An 8956-nucleotide genomic window follows, 5' to 3' on the forward strand; every position below is an offset into this window, starting at 1 on the left:
TAAAAAAAAAAAAAAAAAAAAAGTCAAAGGGCAGCCATAATCCCAGCGGCTTGGGAAGCTGAGACAGAAGGACCATAAGTTCAAAGTCAGCCTCAGCGACAGCAAGGCGCTAAGCAATTCAGTGAGACTCTGTCTCTAAAATAAAATAAAAAATAGGGCTGGGGATGTGGAACAGTGATTAAGTCCCCTGAGTTCAATCCCTGGTGCCCACCCCGAAAAATTAAGATGAAGCATTTTTGAGTACATATTTTGGTTATTTTTTTTTTTCCTTGAAAACATAGTTGGCTACTAATGGATATTAACTGAAGATTGGAGAATCCCAAACCCAACCATTTCTCTCAACCTCTTTCTCCCTCGGAGGACTGAGAAGGGAGGGAAGGGGAGGTAGAGAAAAAGAGGGAGATGAAAAAATTAGACTCTAATTCTCCCAATTCCATGCCTTCAATCACAACAGCTCAACTGTTATCTTTTTGTGCACCCTTTCCAGTAAAATATACTTGAACAAAGAGCTACCCTCTGGATGAAACAAGTTTGAAATACTCTGTGCTTTACTAGACTGTCATAATCCAATAAAAAGCCATAGCTTCCTTTTCCCTCATGAGATCAGTGCTCCTGTTAGCTATCTATCTCTACTACCTGGTTGTCAGAAAGACTCACAGATGTTTAACAGAGCAGTGGTCCTGTTTCCAGGCCTCCCTTCTCCAAGCACTATAATTAAGAATGAATAAGACTGTAGGTTGCTGTGTTGGATGTGAGGCAATGAACATTATATAAATCATATGAACTGCAACAAACACTACACTAAGTTACATTAAGAAGTTAATTTATAGCTGTAAGTACAAGGAAAATACTATTTTAAATAAGTAGAATAAGAGAATTGTTCAAAGTAGTTGCTTTGGGAGATTTAATCCATTCCAGCAATGCGCCTATTCAAAATATTCCTAGAACTCCTTTTTTTAAGGATGGGTGCAGAAAACCCACCTCATCAACCCACAAAATCATGAGTGACAACTAACTATAGTTTTAAGCCATTAAGTTTTAACCACTGAACTATATCCTCAGCCAGCCCTTTTAATTTTTGTTTTAAGACAAGGTCTTGCTAAGTTGCTTAAGGCCTTATATTATTATATAATCATAGATGAGACAGAAATGTTTAAGTCACACTTCTTTAGGGGATATTAAAAGTAAGTCATTAGTACCTTACAGAAAAACTCGGTATTCAGAACTCTCAGAAAATAAGTTGCTGTGGGTAACAAAATTTGGCTGAATCTTTAAATTAACAGGATACAATAGCATTCAAAGAACAAGAAAAGAACACTTGGGAAGAGAAACAACTCCAGGATGAATGGAACCAGCAGTAGGTCTCCATCTTTCTCTTCAGGGGTTTTTACTTTTTACCTGGGAGTCATCTGAATCCTACCTATGCTGCCTTTAGAAGATTTCTCTCTCTTTTTTCCTTTTACTTGAGCGTGAATAAAAATAACTTTCCATTTTTCCCTAACACTAAATATAATGCTGTATTTTCTTTTTGAAAGGAATTTTATAAGAAAGGAAACACAAAAGTATAAAGACAGGTAAACAAGTCAAATATAGATTTTGGGATTCTAAGACAAACAAGTAAGAATTATCTTAATCCTAAAATAATTAAATTCTGGTCAAAAGTTGACTGGCCCTGTTTTTCTCTCTACCCAGTTATCAGTCCATTTTCCTTGTCCACAGGACCTCACACAAGAAGCCAAAACACAATAGACATTTCAGAGCTCACTGTCTTTACCTTCTAGAAGACAAAAAGACTATCTTATTAGCCCATTAGATCCGAAATTTTCAATTCTGTAAACAAAATACATATATCCAAATATTATTTCAGTTACAGCAAGTGTATTTTTTGGGCATGGTGGTGGACGCCTGTGATCCCAGGAACTGGGGAAGCTGATGCAGGAGGATGGCAAATTGGAGGCCGGTCTCAGCAATTTTTTTTTTTTGTCTGTGGGGGCGGATACTGGGGATTGAACCTAGGGGTAATTAACCACTGAACTATATCCCCAGCCCTTTTAATTTTTGTTTTAAGACAAGGTCTTGCTAAGTTGCTTAAAGCCTCACTAGATTGCTGAGCCTGGCTCTGAACTAGCAGTCTTCCTGCCTCAGCCTCCTGAGTTGCTGGGATTACAGGCAAGTGCCACCATGCCCAGTCAGCCACAGCCATTTAGTGAGATTATAAGCAACTTAGTAAGATCCCTGTCTCAAATAAAAAGGACTTGGGATGCAGATCAGTGGTAAAGTGCCCCTGTGTTCAATTCCTAGTACCAAATAAATAAAAAATATTATTATTGAATTTTAGTTTTTATAATGATCCACATACAGGATAATGGGAAAAAGTGGGCTAAATCAAGAATTCCAAGGAACAGAGATTTTCTTCCTTATCAAAATTAATTTTTTAAAAAAAATTTTAAGTGTTTTGGTTAAAAATCTTTCTAAAATGTATTATTCATTTTTGTTTTATTCAGAGTACGTAGGCTATAATTTAAGTATAAAAACTTCTCCTTTCTTTTTTTGAGACAGGATTTGGCTATGCTGACAGGTCTGGTTTGAACTCCAGGGCTCAAGTAATCTTCCTAGGTAGCTGGGATATAGGCATGCACCACAGCTTTTGGCTTAATTTAACTTTTTTAACATTCCTTGGTACCTACTAAGGATTTGCTTACCAAATCATAAAATCCATAAGGACTATGTGTTAAGAATAAATATAGATTACTTTTGCTAGTTCCATCCAATAGTATTGGATGTCTTAGCCTGAGCAATTAGGCAAGAAAAACAAATAAAAGGCATTCAAATTGGAAAGGAAGAAATAAAAATTTTTCTGTTCCCAGATAACATAATCTTATATGTTGAAAATTCTAAAGACTCCACAAAAAAGCAGCTAGAGCTAGGCACAGTGGCACATGCCTGTAATCCCAGTGGCTGGGGAGACTGAGGCAAGAGGATCATGAATTCAAAGTCAGCCTCAGCAACTTAGTGAGGCTGTAAGCAACTCAGTGAGACCCTGTCTCTAAATCAAATATAAAAAAAGGGCTGAGGATGTGGTTCGGTGGTTAAGTACCTCTGAGTTCAATCCCTGGTTCCAAGAAAACAAACAAAACAAAACAAAAAAACCTACTAGAATAAATGAATTTTGCACAGTTTGTAGTACATAAAATTAACACATAAAAATCAGTTGTGTTTCTACATACTAATGATAAAACAAACTGAATGGGAAATCAAGAAAATTATTTCATTTACAGTAACATCAAAAAGAATAAAATACTTGTGAATAAACTTTAACCAAGGAAATGAAAAGCTTGTACACTGAAAACTACAAAATGTTGCTAGAAGAACTAAAGAGAACACAAATAAAAGCAAAGACGTGCGGTTTTCATGGAATGGAAAACTTAATATTGTTAAGATGTCGGGCTGGGGCTGGGTCTCAGTGGTAATGTACTTGCCTAGCATGTGTAAGGCACTGGGTTCAAGTCTTTGCATCACATATAAATAAATAAAATAAAGGTCTATCAACAACTAAAAAAAATATATTGTTAAGATGTCAATGATGGGGCTGGAGTTGTGACTCAGTGGTAGAGGTCCTGGATTCAATTCTCAGCACAGCATATAAATAAATCAATAAAATAAAGGTCCATCAACATCTAAAAATATATATATATATAAAAGATGTCAATGCTACCCAAAATGAACTAGTTTCAACACAATCCCTATTAAAAATCCCAACATTTTTTTTTACAAAAATTAAAAAAAAAATCCATTTTAAAATCATATGGAAGCTGGGCATGATGATGCACATTTATAATCCCAGCTATTTGTAAGGCTGAAATAGGAATATCATAAGTTCAAGGCCAGCCTCAGAATTTCAGTGAGACTCTGTCTTAAAACAAAAATAAATAAACAAAGTAAGTAAGTAGGGGCTGGGGTTGTGGCTCAGTGGTGGAGCACTTGCCTGGCACATGTGAGGCACTGAGTTCAATCCTCACACCACATAAAAATAAACAAATAAAATAAAGGTATTGTGTTTGTCTACAACCAAAAAAAAACATATATTAAAAAATAAGTGAGTAAGCGCTAGAAATGTAGCTCAGTGGTACAGCACCTTGGTTTTAATCCCTAGTACAGGGGGGGGGGGAAATCATATGCAATCTCAGGTGATCTTAAATAGCCAAAACAACAATCTTGAAAAAGAAAAACAAAATTGGAGAACTTGTACTTCATGATTTTTCTAAACTTACTACCAAGCTAAAGTTATCAAGATAGTAATGGCACTGGCACAAAGACAGATATATAGACCAATGAAAAACAGCCTAGAAATTATATATTTGGTCAAATGATTTTTGACAAGGGTGAGAAGACCATTCAATGGAGAAAGGATGGTCTTTTCAAAAAATGGTGTTGAGAAAACTGGATATCCACATGCAAAACAATGAACTTTTATCTTGAATCACATATAAAAATTAACTCAAAATGAATCAAAGATTTAAACATAAGAACTAAAACTATATTAAAAAAAACTTAGACAATGATAGAAGCTGATGTCACTGAATTTGGCAATGATTGCCTATGATTCAAAAGCACATTCAACAAAAGAAAATAATAGATAAATTGGACTTCATCAACATTAAAAATCTTTTGTGCATAAAAGGACATTATCAACAGAATAAAAAGGTAATCCATGGAATGAGAGAAAATGCACAAATCATGTATCTGATGATGGATTATTGTCCAAAATATATAAAGAACTTTATATCTCAACAACAGAAAACAACCCAATTCAAAATGAGGCAAGGACTTAAAAAGACATTTCTCCAAAGTTATATATAATTATAGAAATGCAAATCAAACCACAATAATAAACTACTTTATACCCATTAGGATGTTTTTCTTTTTAAATCAGAAAATAACAAGTGTTGGCAAGAATATAGAAAAATCAGAACCATGCACACTGCTGGTGAGAATAGATAATGATATAGTCACTGTGGAAAATAGTATGGTGGTTCTTCAAAAAAAATTAAGCATAAAATTATCATATGATTCTGTAATTACATTAAAACGTGAAAGCAAGAACTCATGTTTGCTGAAGAACATATGTGCACACTCATGATCATGACACCATTATTCATAGTAGCCAAAAGGCACAAGTAACCCAAGTGTCCATGAACAAAAAATGGGTGAACAGAATGTAGTGTATAAATACACACACACAGTGGAATATTATATACATTGGAAACTTTTTAGCCTTAAAAACGGAGGGAAATTCTGATAAAAGCTATAATGTGAATGAACCTTAAAGACATTACCTGCAGTCAAATAAACCAGTCCAAATGGATAAATATCATATGATTCCACTTACATGAGGGTACCTAGAGCAGTCAAATTCACAAAGACAGAAAGTAGAGTGATGGTTCCAGAAACGGAAATGGGGGAAAGTGCGGAGTTAGTGTCCAATTAATTGGTAGAGTCCCAGTTTGGAAAGCTGAACAAAGTGCTAGAAATGGATGGTGATATGTTTGTACAATAGTGTGAATATACATAATGTTACTTTAACGGTAAGTTTTATGTTACGCATATTTTACCATAATTTTTTTAAAAAAGAGTAAATTTGGTACAACAGAGTTTATGCTATGAGTTATATTTGTTAGAATCCCACTCCCAACACCCGCCAGCTTTCTCAGAGCAATGTTGACATCTGGCCACTCAAAAAATGCTCTCAAACACAGCCTCATTTGATAGAAGCTAAAATATTACATGCCAGTGTTTGAGTGGGTGTTTTCTGGGTAACCTCAATGCTGAACAATCAGACCATCTTATAGAGCCTACCCTTACCCCAGCATGCAGTGAGCTATCTCTTTAACTGAGTTTTAATAGGATGCACAGTCATTGTGTATGAGTAATAGGAGGAAAAGGGTGAGTTATTGTCCTAAATATTTGCAGGCAAGCCCCAGAGAGAACACATAAGCCTCTCTATGAACTAGGGTTGCCAGATTTAGCAAGTAAAAATATAGGATTCTCTGTTGTTTATCTGAAATTCAAATTTAATTAGGCATCCTGTATTTTATATGGCAATGATCTGAAGTACTGGAAGTGAGGAGAAAATAAAATAATCTAGAGTGTCCTGTGATTATTGATGTCTTACCTTAACAGGGAGCCTAGACAGGAAAATGTAGAAAGTCCATTAAAAACATACTGGTTAGCCAGGTAAGGGGGCGAAAGCCTATAACCCCAACAGCTTGGGAGGCTGAGACAGGAGGATCAAAGCCAGCCTCAGCAATAGCAAGATACTAAGCAATGCAGTGAGACCCTGATCTAAATAAAATACAAAATAGTGTTGGGGATGTGGCTCAGTGGTTGAGTGCCCCTGAGTTCAATCTCCAGTACCAAAACAACAACAAAAAAAGTACTGGTTACCAAAAAAAAATTATATTGCTTAATCCAGCTCAGGAGCCCCTCCTCATGTAGGGTTTCCATGATCTATGACTTACTTTATAACAGTATATAACTTACTTTATAACAGGATGACAGAAAGAAATCGGAAAAGGATAAATCAATGCTAGAAATGGGTAAGAACACATCCAGCCACCAGTTAAGGCAGGTTTGGCTTCAAAAAGGAACTTAAACACCAATATACAATTAAGAAGAAAGCAGAAGGAAATAATGGTAGTCCCAAGGCCAAGCAGCAGGAGGGACACACAGGTAACAGGATACCAGGGATACTGATTGGAATTGCCTTCCTTCCACAAAACCTTACTACCGCTTAAGATCTACTGAGCCTCTTAAGAAACTCCAATCTCTTTCTATCTTCCTTCTTTCTTTCCTCCTTTGCTCCCTCCTTCCTTCCTTTCTTTCATGGTGCTGGGGATTGAACCCAAGACCTCCAAGCCAGGCAACCACTCTGCCACTGAGCCACACTCAACCACTGTATTTATTTGCTAAGACTTTGAGCCCATGTACAATAATGCTACCACTACTTAGGCAACTACTTCCTACCTTATGAACTCCTACAGCCTTCCGGCCATGTTTCACCACTCAGTAATACCACCTATTTTCCTCTGGACCTGGGCCAAAACTGAGGTCCTTGAAACCTGTCTTATCCTCAGGAAATGCAATCTTTTCAGATCATCAACAAAAACAGGTTTCGGGCTCTATGTTTCTTTGAGAATTCCAACTTTAAAAGGCCTGTGTTCTTGTTTATCACCAACAATGTCCTACACAGCGGTAATCCTTGCCTGTGGTTCAAAGAGACATAAATTGTCCACCTGGCTTAATCATAATTTAGTAGCATTTGGGAAATCAATCTCTCACACTATAGTCTGCATGGAATGTCTATTCCAGCAGTCTCTGAAAAGAAGGGGGTATTCAGAAACTAAAGAAAGGGTAAAATAACTGAGGTTCTTCATTTCTCCAACTGTCCCAAAGCACAAGCTGACCAGCTCCACTGAAGCCAGCTTTAAAGGGCTGTGGCTGGCCTCCAGAATTCTTCCCCAGAGGGAGCAGCTAGTCTCATGGGAAGAGGAGCAGTAAAACCGGCAAAGCTCTTTCAAGATTACCTGGGTAGCCTCTAAGGAACTAATTTCTGAAGTCAATCCCCAAAAAACAGATGCTGAATGTTTTCTTTGATATGAGGACGCTGGTCCTTAATGGGGATGGTGGGGGGAGCATGGGAGGAATGGAGGAACTTTAGATAGGGCAAAGGGGAGGGAGGGAAAGGGAGGGGGCAGGGGGGGTAGGAAAGCTGGTGGAATGAGATGGACATCATTACCCTAAGTACATGTATGAAGGAACGAATGGTGACTCTACTTTGTGTACAACCAGAGACATGAAAATTGTGCTCTATATGTATGACTTGAAATGCACTGTTGTCATAGATAACAAATTAGAACAAATAAACAAATAAAAAAGAATTTCTGCAGCCCCAGGCCGGCCCCTTTTTGTTTTTTGTAAACAGAAGCAGAAAACAACTGATATACAGAAGCTCTTATGTAAATGAAATTAGATGATTAGATGAAAGAACTGAAGAAAGACTGAAGTAATCCTCTAAAAGTTCTTCCTCTCTCCACTTCATATAACTGGAGGAACACCCTTCCCACCAAAGTACTCTGCCCCACCGCCTCTGCATTGGATTCATTCGTTCATCTACTAATAAGATATTTAATAAGTGCTACGATGTGCCAGGCATTGTGCTGGAGACTGGGGAAACAAAGATGAATATTGTAGAGTCCTTGCCTCCTAGAGCAGTCCCCTGTGTCTGCAAGGGCTGGCCTGGCGGTTCACAGTTGGCCTTGGGCAACGGGATCACTGTGCCCTTCGCGGCAGATGAGGGCAGTACGAAGGAACCGGCAAATTGCCAAGCCAAAGATTTTCCCCAGGTAAAACTGGAAAGAGGGAGAACCAAAGCCAGCTCCGGGTAGAGACCAACTTGGGAACCAAGAGCCAAAGGCGCGAAGACCCGGGCTGGAATTGGCTGCACCGTGGTCCCCGCTGCAGTCGCGGTCTGCAGTCCCCGGCTGAGTGCCGGTCGGCCGCGCTCCCCTCCCCAAAGGCTTTCACAGGAAATTTAGGTACAAGGATGACTACTGGACGCAAGTCGGTCTCGGGGGTTCTCCGCGGGGACAGTTTGAGAAGACGGTTGGGGACAGATCTGGGGTAGTGCCCAAAAGGCTGAAAGGTGCTGGATGTCTGAATGAGGGTTCCGCGGACCATACAGACCAAGGACTGGGGACCTGATCCACCCAGAGGGTTGGAGACGGCCGGGAGGGTGGGGCTGGGAGGGAAGGGCTAAGGGGCAGGCCGGGGGCGCTGAGGACAGAATGGGTGGGCCGGCAGAGGGCCTGGTCCAAGGGGCCACTTGAAACTTGGGGGCAGTGGGTCTCCAGGATCCCGCCAGCCTCAGGAGAGTCGCTCCTACCTCGCTTCTCGCTTC

Source organism: Marmota marmota, unplaced genomic scaffold (genome assembly GCF_001458135.2).
Source record: "Marmota marmota marmota unplaced genomic scaffold, marMar, whole genome shotgun sequence".
Taxonomy (NCBI): Eukaryota; Metazoa; Chordata; class Mammalia; order Rodentia; family Sciuridae; genus Marmota; species Marmota marmota.